General features: G+C 40.1%; 1 long non-coding RNA gene across 1 annotated transcript; it reads right to left on the bottom strand.

Annotated features, from left to right (window-relative positions):
• Window positions 1–1440: 1440 nt before the first annotated feature.
• On the bottom strand, window positions 1441–8337 carry LOC142060809 (uncharacterized). The gene is made up of 3 exons (XR_012662014.1): window positions 6477–8337; window positions 4045–4150; window positions 1441–3627 (listed from the first exon to the last, which is right to left on the bottom strand). It is a non-coding gene; the product is annotated as an uncharacterized LOC142060809 (long non-coding RNA).
• Window positions 8338–8624: the final 287 nt, after the last annotated feature.

Raw genomic sequence — 8624 nt, 5'->3', positions numbered from 1 at the left:
TGAAATAACTCAGCTTTACTCCTAAGAAGGCTGCAGCAGATTAGCTGTAGTCTTAGCACTCCAGGTTCACTTGGACTGTGGAGACGTCAGTTAAATTCACAGCTCTGTCTACCTTTGGTGTAGTGGTTGGTGCTGGGCAACTCCCCATGCAGAGCACAGGAGAGCTCCCAGGCAGGAGCCCAGGCTGTACACTGCCCCCCTGGAGAGATTCTCTTTGGAGGATGTTAGGACCCACCTCTGTTCCCACCCAGCCAAAAAAAGCTCTCTCTGGTAGCTTCCTTTGGGTCTGTGCACTCAAGACTTGTCAGTCCATTCCGTGCTCCTTCTCTCTCCTTCATCCTTCACCAGCCAACACTTCTCTCTTCTTCCTCTGCTTCTCATGCAGACACCATTGCAGCACAGGAGGCTGCAAATCCCTCTCACCTTACACACAAAGTATATGCTTTTGCTCTGGCTGATGCCATGTGCTGGTGTTTGCAGCAGAGGCTGATGGTATTTTCAGGCCCTGGTTCTGCATGACAACTTAGCTGTTCCTTTCAACTAACCTCCATGAGGGCTAATGGTTATGTCCATATAATAATATTAAGCAACGACAGTTCTGTCTTTTCTCACTTCTGGTTTTAAAAAATAAGTAAATAAAATCAAGTAAATGGAATGCGAAAAATGTCCCTGCAGTGTAAGATTGTGCAGTTAAATTCTCCAAGAAAGCAGAATTTAACTTCCCAGATTGACTGAGCCCTGCTATAGGTCTACTATTCCTGCTTTTTCTAGTAAATATGGTAAGATTGTAATAACTACAACACTTCTCTATTAAAATTTTAAGAAATGCCCATGCATTTGAGCATCACAGTTCACAAAGTTATTGCTTATCTACCTGCAACTCTGGTACAGGACATATCAAAATGGCACAGTAAATAAAAAATGGTAATAAATGACAAGTCCTGCAGCACACCATTTAATCCTAAATTCTGACTGCATGTGCGATTCCCTCTAAAAGTTTATCATGCATTCAAACCCTAGTCAGACCTGCTGTGCCTCTTTGGTTAAATTAAAGCAAACAAAGATGGTTCATTTCCATCTATAAATCAATATACAAAGCAAATCAGAAGGTAGGAAGACCTCATAGATATAAGAAGCAATAATATATTGAACAAACTGCCTAAAATTCTGTGACTCTGCCATCAAAAAAGAAGCTAAAAATAATTTAAAGAGCTCTCAATTAAAAGAATAATAAAGTTTGTCATTTATAGTTGTATAATTACCAGATTTTCTCCAACTTGGGCTATTCTTTAGCTGCCTTTCATTGTTTGGCATGACTGACGCATTGGATATTAATAAAACAGTATCTCCTGGAAAATCCTTTTAATTGTTCCACAGACAGTGTAAACACGCCAGACTTCAAGATCATTTACTTGGTTTTCACTGATTTAGTTTATTTTAAATAGGATTTTTAAAACCCACATCAGAATACATTAATGAAGGAAATCCAAAATTGCTTCTCAAGCTTGTATGTCATTCTGGGCAAGAGGTAATTCCTTTCTACATATATTTTAAAGAGCGCTGCAAAGCGACAGTGACTGGAAATTCAGAAAAACTATCTTTAACACACAGACAAATTAAAACCAATGAGACGCCAGTGGCACTTGTAGGGACAGAGCGGTGAAGTAATGTCCTCCAGGCCGAAGCTCTCTCGGATGCTCTCAGAGAACGCTGGGGGAAGACACTGAAGTGCAAAAGTAAGTGATTTACAACCTCATTCTCATAAAATGACTGTCATTGTTCTTGCAGGCTAAAAAACTAGAGCAAGCACAATGGGCCACTGAGCTAAAAAAGCAGTACAAATGAATTTCCATAATCACAGACAGAAAAACCCTGCAGCTGGGAATATCTAACTTAGTCCTGCGAAGTATTAGGCTGCCTTTGATATAGGTATCATGTATCCGTTGAATGAAATGGTACTTCAAGAATATCTTTTTAAGGTAGAGAAACCACAGGCAGGACTTGGAGATAAGGGAAAACAGAATTAATTTTGTGTTCTTTCACCTTCATTTTGTTTGCACTTTCTCTGCCATTCTTATCCTTCTCAATGACTTGGGCACTACAAACCAGTGTAGTAATTAAGACTATTTTGGTATGGTTTCTATAGACTTTTTCTCCCCTCTATAATCTGCATGTCTCACAGACAACGCCTGAATCCCAAGCCTTTCTTCTCAACAGCACAGTTTAAAAAAAAACAACACAATTACTGCTGTATTGCTTTATCATGTGTGTCAATTGTGTTTAATCCACTGCCATCCATTGAACCTCTGAATCTGGTCTGGGAAAAAAATTATAAGATTATCTAGTGTAAAACATATGACCCAAACAGTAATGATAACAGAAAAAGAGCATCAAAACCATGCCAAATCAAATATTTCCTTATGGTCCCTATGGAGCTTCTGCTCCTCAAGCTTCACCAGACACTTTTTCTCTGACTCACTCCTGCAGCCTATGCCAGTTTACCATTTCAGTTCTTTCATATAACACAGCTATTCATGTTGCTTCAGATCCTGCTGATTTCTTATTAGTGCACCTGCAGATCTTTAAATCTGCCATCACAGAGATCCAATGAGCAACTGATTGCTTTGCAGATTTGAAGATAGATTTTTCTTTTAGGTGCCTAAAAATGCAGATGGGTATACATGGGATTTTCAAATGCCCATCATCACCTAGCTCCCATAGCTTTTATAATTTCTCCGGCATTTTCAGAAGATAGTTTTATATCTTTGGCAGGCCTTCAAGGTCAAGCTGGTACACAAATTAAAAACACAGGGGGAAATTAAAATCTGTTTCTGCAAAGCTGATGATATTTGAACCTTGGAGCTTCTATTTAGGCACAGTTAAAAATGGAAATGGCCTACTTCTCTTGAGCCATATTGTTTACCTAATAAATAATCTGCAATTTCTCATTTTAGAAGAAATTCCAATTTTCTTAGTTTTTCATTATATCTAACTTCCTGCAGAACTGCTGCATTGTTCATCCAAACTCAAAACCCACATAAAGCAGCAAAAGAAAACATAAGTACATGAGTAATCAGAACTGCACTTATTAAATCACTAGAAATTGTCCATCGGCTGACAAAGAACTGATGTAACTTGGAGGGTTGCACTTTGGCATATATCATGACAAGCCAGAATAACAGCCTACATTCTGCAAATGAGTATATGCGTAACAGGAACTTCTTACAACAATAGAAACAAATCCATTAATAAATTTGTGCAGATTAGGTTCATATATAATGCACAGGTTTTTGTAAAGTCTTACAAAGGGACGTTCTAACTTGTACTGCAGTCTCTCAGCTTCTGAAGCAGGCAGAAGGTTGAAAGTGCTTTGGACCACCAGCCCTTTACAACAATTATTGCTCTTTTTGTAGCATGTCAGGGTGGTACCTGGCAAGCCCTGGTAGTTAACTAATGAACAGCAATCACCCCGTTTAATTTTGTATAGAATCCCTGAAACATTGCGCTACGTCCTGGGCACAGTTTCAGCTGACAGGCCTTTCCTTTGACATCTCCTGGTATCAGCTCCTTTTTTCCTCTCTAGCCAGCCAGTAAGGAAACTCTGTTGAGCTTGGTAGTAGTTGAGCACTGAAAGAAAGAGATTAATACAATCAAGCATAAAATATCAATGTAGTTGAACACAGTGGTCTAATTTCACTCCTGCCTTCAAACATACCAAGTATATGCAATATTTAAGTTTGAAATTCTTCTTTTTTTGCTTGGTTTCCTCAGGAAACGAAGCCTCTGCAAATACGCCACATCTTCAGACACATTTCCTCCTCTCTCCCCAGACAATGTCGAACCCCATAGGCCAAGTTTATTTAATAATAATCGTATCTCATATGAAAGGTGGTGATCTCAAAACGTTCAGCTTTGGTAATAAGAAAGACTCCAATACTGACTCTCTGGGGAAGTGAACCTGCTTCTCCCTACAGGCAGGGGCAATCCCATGCCTGTGGCTCCTTCCCTGGTCCTCTGCCAACATGCCACCAGGCCAGAGCTTACCTGGAAAGCTCTCCTTTCCAATGGGTTTGGACTGCCAATAGTTAAGGAGAAAGATTTTCCTCAGATCTACCATGGGAGTTTTCTTTTCAATTGGCAATTTCATTTTCTGAAAATTTGAAACAAGTGAGAAGAACAGTATTGGACTATTTTCTGCCAAAAGAATGCAGAAAATGTAAGCAAAACAATTCAGACAGGGTAGAAAATATTGCTATGTTAGGCACATTACTCCCAGACTTCCAGGAGCATTAATTTATTTTTAACATGGTATTGCAAAATAAGTGTACAGGAGCTCATTCCTAATATTTCTTTTGCTTCTTGGCTTGACTGCTCCTTGCATTGTCCTTCAGCTTCCTTGCACCATCACAAGATGGAGTGCAGAAAATTACATCCACCAACAGACAGTCAACTCCAGATGCTAACAGCTACTAATTAGTAAGGGAGAAAGGGAGAAAGCTGTTTTGCTACCTGTTGCCATAGCATTTAATAGACTCTGCTCCCTCGAACCCCACAGTTTTCCATCCCTCCCGCTCCCCAGGTGCCATTAGTAGAGAATAATGGTGCCCAAACTGAGGTCTGCAGATCACAGATGGGCTGCAAAGCCACATTTTGAAAGGTTTCCTAATTGGTAGCACACACGTGATTTCCTGGCTGTAGCAGAGTATTAATGCTCCCTCCCTGGCTGGGTGAAAGCAGGTATATTCTCCAGCATGTGAAAGGCCCATGTTAGGTCCAGCTGCTACTTATTGGTCTGGGGAACTAACAGCAAAGGAGTCAGTAGATTAATTTGTTGTTGAGCAGTAATATGTTGCTTCAATATAAAGTTGTATCTAGAGGCAGCATTGAAACTTTCCCGGTCCCTGTTATAAGCTTTCAATATGATCAAACCAGGACAAAATTTTTTATGTTGTCGCATACTTCTAAAACACACTCACAGCTTTTCTGAAACATACAACTACTGTTTGTTTGTGTGTTTGGGTTTTGACTTTGTTTCTGTGTTTGCTGAACATCCATTTGTACCCCTGGTAAGTTATATTTATGTGAAAGAAGCTTATTGCTAAAAGTCAAGGTAAACCTGCCAGATATCAAGACTTCAAGACAGAGGTGAAGGAGGTAGCTATTACTGCTGTGTTCAGTGCCACTATGAAATCTTTATTCTACAGAATTGGTTTACATGGAAAAGATTCATTCAGTTGTGTGTTAGGAAATTCAGAGGCTGGCCCGTTTTCTATATTTATGCACCAAGATTGATCCCTGCTACTGTTTTTAAGCCAGAAGATACCTGTTTCAAAATGCTTATCTTAATTGCATTTGAACTGCAGCAAGAATTTTGTTAGAAGTACTGGTCACCAAGAAATACTAAAAAAAGACAAGGAAATCCTTAACAACTTCTATCACCAGCAAAAAATGGACAGCATGTAACTTTATCTAATAAACCTGGTTTATTATCCTGAAGACATGCCTATTATAAACATAACTGCTATAAATAGAGTGCATTATATTCATCACTCTGCATGAAGCAGTTTGCTCTTCTAATTTTTCAGTGCATCAAATGCCTAGCTTTACAGACTCTATTTTTACATTGCCATGACCAGGTAAAATTTGCACCACTTCAAAAGAACATTTTAAAGAAAAGTTGTGAACAAAACAGTATCATTCCCTAAAATCCTACACAAATTTCCTTTCTATATTAAATGGGTAAGTAGGGCAAGAACTGGCCTTCCTCCTCCAGTACCTACAATGCATTTTGGGTGCATAACTGCAGCTTTCCCTGTCACTGCAGACACAGTGGTGTTCTTGGCAGTCACAGCACAGGATAGAGGAATTTCTGTCTTTCCCCATCCGTTCTCTTCTCTGGTTTTATGTCTCCAGTTCCCACTTTGTTGCATGGTAATTTCATCCACTCCCCTTTGTCTTACTGTAACTATTCCTTCTTTCTTTTCCCTTCCGCCTCTTCACCTGAGTATACCTACATTCATTCACCCTCTGTTTTTTATTATAAACCTGTGGGCCCTGGGGAGTTCAAGCTCCTCTCATGCTCTCTCTGGCTTCTCAGGTCTCTTGGCACACGCCCATGCAACATCAAGGGCACAAATGGTCACCATGCATTGAGGGAAGCTCTCGCACATAAGCACAGGAATTCACAACTCCATGACATTGATTTTTAGAGTCAGCTGATAACAAGCCCTGCTTGTCTTCCCCAAATCTCAGGGCCAAGTGTCAGCTGTGATAATTCTGGTTTTTAATCATCTAACTTTGCTGAAAAGGTTAGCTGTATCCAAGACAGTTGCTCAAGAGGAAAGGACACCAATGTTACCTCCCCTAATGTCTGAGCTGACAAGAAAACACTGGAGTTTCACGAGACGCCTACGCTACTACAAGCGAAAATAAGCCCCACTCATTACAGCGGTGAAATCCATTAAAGAAAATCTTACACCATAGCTTTTCACTGTGTTGGAAATATCTTCTAAACACTACAGAGTAGGATGATGAGCTGTAAAGAAAGAAGGAAACAGTGTCAAATTTAGATCACGTCTCCTAATTCCTGTTCCCTGGGAAGCTTTTCAAGATGATGACAACTGGACACTCTGCACAGAAAACTAGCCCCAGCCAGTATCCCAGGCCCGGGTTTGGGATGAGGCACAAGAAAAGAAAAAAGATCACCTCCATAAAGTTCAAGAGTCTTCTTTTACCCACCAAATACCTGCATTCCTGCTGAAAAGCATGGGTGCAAAATGGTGCTGACTGACTTGGGTGTCAGCCCCGTGGGTTTTTATCCCTAGTGAGAAGCAATACAATATGGCTGGAAACATCTACCAACACAGAAGACGAGATTTTTACCAAATCTCTTCATGTAGGTACCAGGACATTAATCTGTTGGAGTCTTTCCTTTCAGTAAAGCAACACCTGCTCTCACCTGACGGGACATTGTGGAAGGCCATCTCCTGAAGCCACAGTCAGGCAGCCATCAGTCATCCAGTCTCACAGGGCTGTGTTTCAATTACCATGATTACCCTCCTCATGCCAGGCCCCGCCACTGTATTGAGTAGTTTAAATCCAGGGGCCAGCCTCCTGCAGGGCAGGTGTTGTGCTGCCATCCCATGCCCTGAGGTTTAAAAAGAATGTAAACATCCAAAGTTGAGGGGAAAAAAAGATTTCTAGAGGACTGTGAATGGATGTAGTACACTGACACTGAGGAATGAAAATCAAGTCACGTTCTCACAGAAGAGGAGAAAACTTTTCATCATCTGCTGATGCAAAGGAAACATTTTCTGCTCCCTGTCTTTTTTTTTTCTTATGCTGAATATACAAGTACAGTTTTCAATTAAAGTGTTTCACTTATTTCTCCTCACTGCTTAGAAATGAAAGCAATGCACTGTATTGATTTAAAGGGTTAAAAAACAATGCTTGACAAGCACAGGACTGTCGAAATTAGTTCATTAGGCTCCATTCAAATAACTTTTCTTGCTATGTTAAGCAACCAAAGTGGTTTAAGACTTTTGAAATAAAAATTTTAATTGTTTGCATTCCCCCCCTGCCTCCTGATACATTTTTGCTTTGATTGTTTGGGAACATGGTGATAATTGAAAACTTTTCAGAGGAACTCGATCCTACTCTATAGTCTGCGAAGCTGAGACAGACATTTAAACAAAGTGAAATGGAACACATCCAGTTGGGGAAAGGCTGTTATTCATTACAGCAGGGATTTCAAGCACCACATGACCACCCATCTCCAAAATCCTCATTATCTGCCTGAAGTATCTGTCAAAGTATGTTTTCTCTATACAAGTTACTAGGAGAGGAAATCACAGGGACTAATCAGATACTGTTGTTGTTGTTGCAAAATACTTGATGGAAGAGACAGAAAGGAGAAATTATCCAAGAAAGGGGTAAGAAGAAAAAAAAAGGAAAGGTATAAGTAGCTGGAAACTATTGTTAAGGAGTTATAGAAAAAGGCAGAGCAGAACACCGAAGCTGAAAGGCACAACCAGGACATTGGTGGTGGCAATAAAGTGTTGCACACAGAAAGTATGAAGTGTTCAGTGTTTTGCTGGGGGAGCAAAAGAGGAGAGATAATGTTTGGAAGAACATATGAAAGTGTGCTTCATAAAAAGCATTATGAGTTCTTAGAATTAAAGACTATTGACTCTTTCCAGGGGCTAAAAGGCTGAGTTGTTTCTCTGCAGTGTAGGTCCAACGGTTAGGTTTGGGATACATAAGAGCCTTTCAAAGGTGAAAATTTAGTGCAGCAATAGTGAAAACACAGAAAAACTCTTGAGTTTTTAACAGCTGTGTGCATCCATCGTGGTGCTGTGCATGTACCTCGTGTATAAAATAACCTAACATGCAAAGGCAGAAAGCGTCTGTGCATAATGAGGGAGCGGGGAGGGCACAGAGACAGAATATCTGTGCTTCCTTCCCAGCTCTGGAAGCACAAACATATTCGCTCTGTGCATAGCACCAGACTCACCAAACCTGACTATTCTGACTCCAAAAGCAACCTGGAATTAAAAAAAGAAATGGAAGAAAAGAAAAAATCAAACCGTGTATAGAAGGATATCTTTTTTTAATTGTTTCAGTTT

Source organism: Phalacrocorax aristotelis, chromosome 1 (genome assembly GCF_949628215.1).
Source record: "Phalacrocorax aristotelis chromosome 1, bGulAri2.1, whole genome shotgun sequence".
Lineage (NCBI taxonomy): Eukaryota > Metazoa > Chordata > Aves > Suliformes > Phalacrocoracidae > Phalacrocorax > Phalacrocorax aristotelis.
Note: the sequence above shows the minus strand (reverse complement) of the source record. Positions and strands in the feature narration are given on the sequence as shown.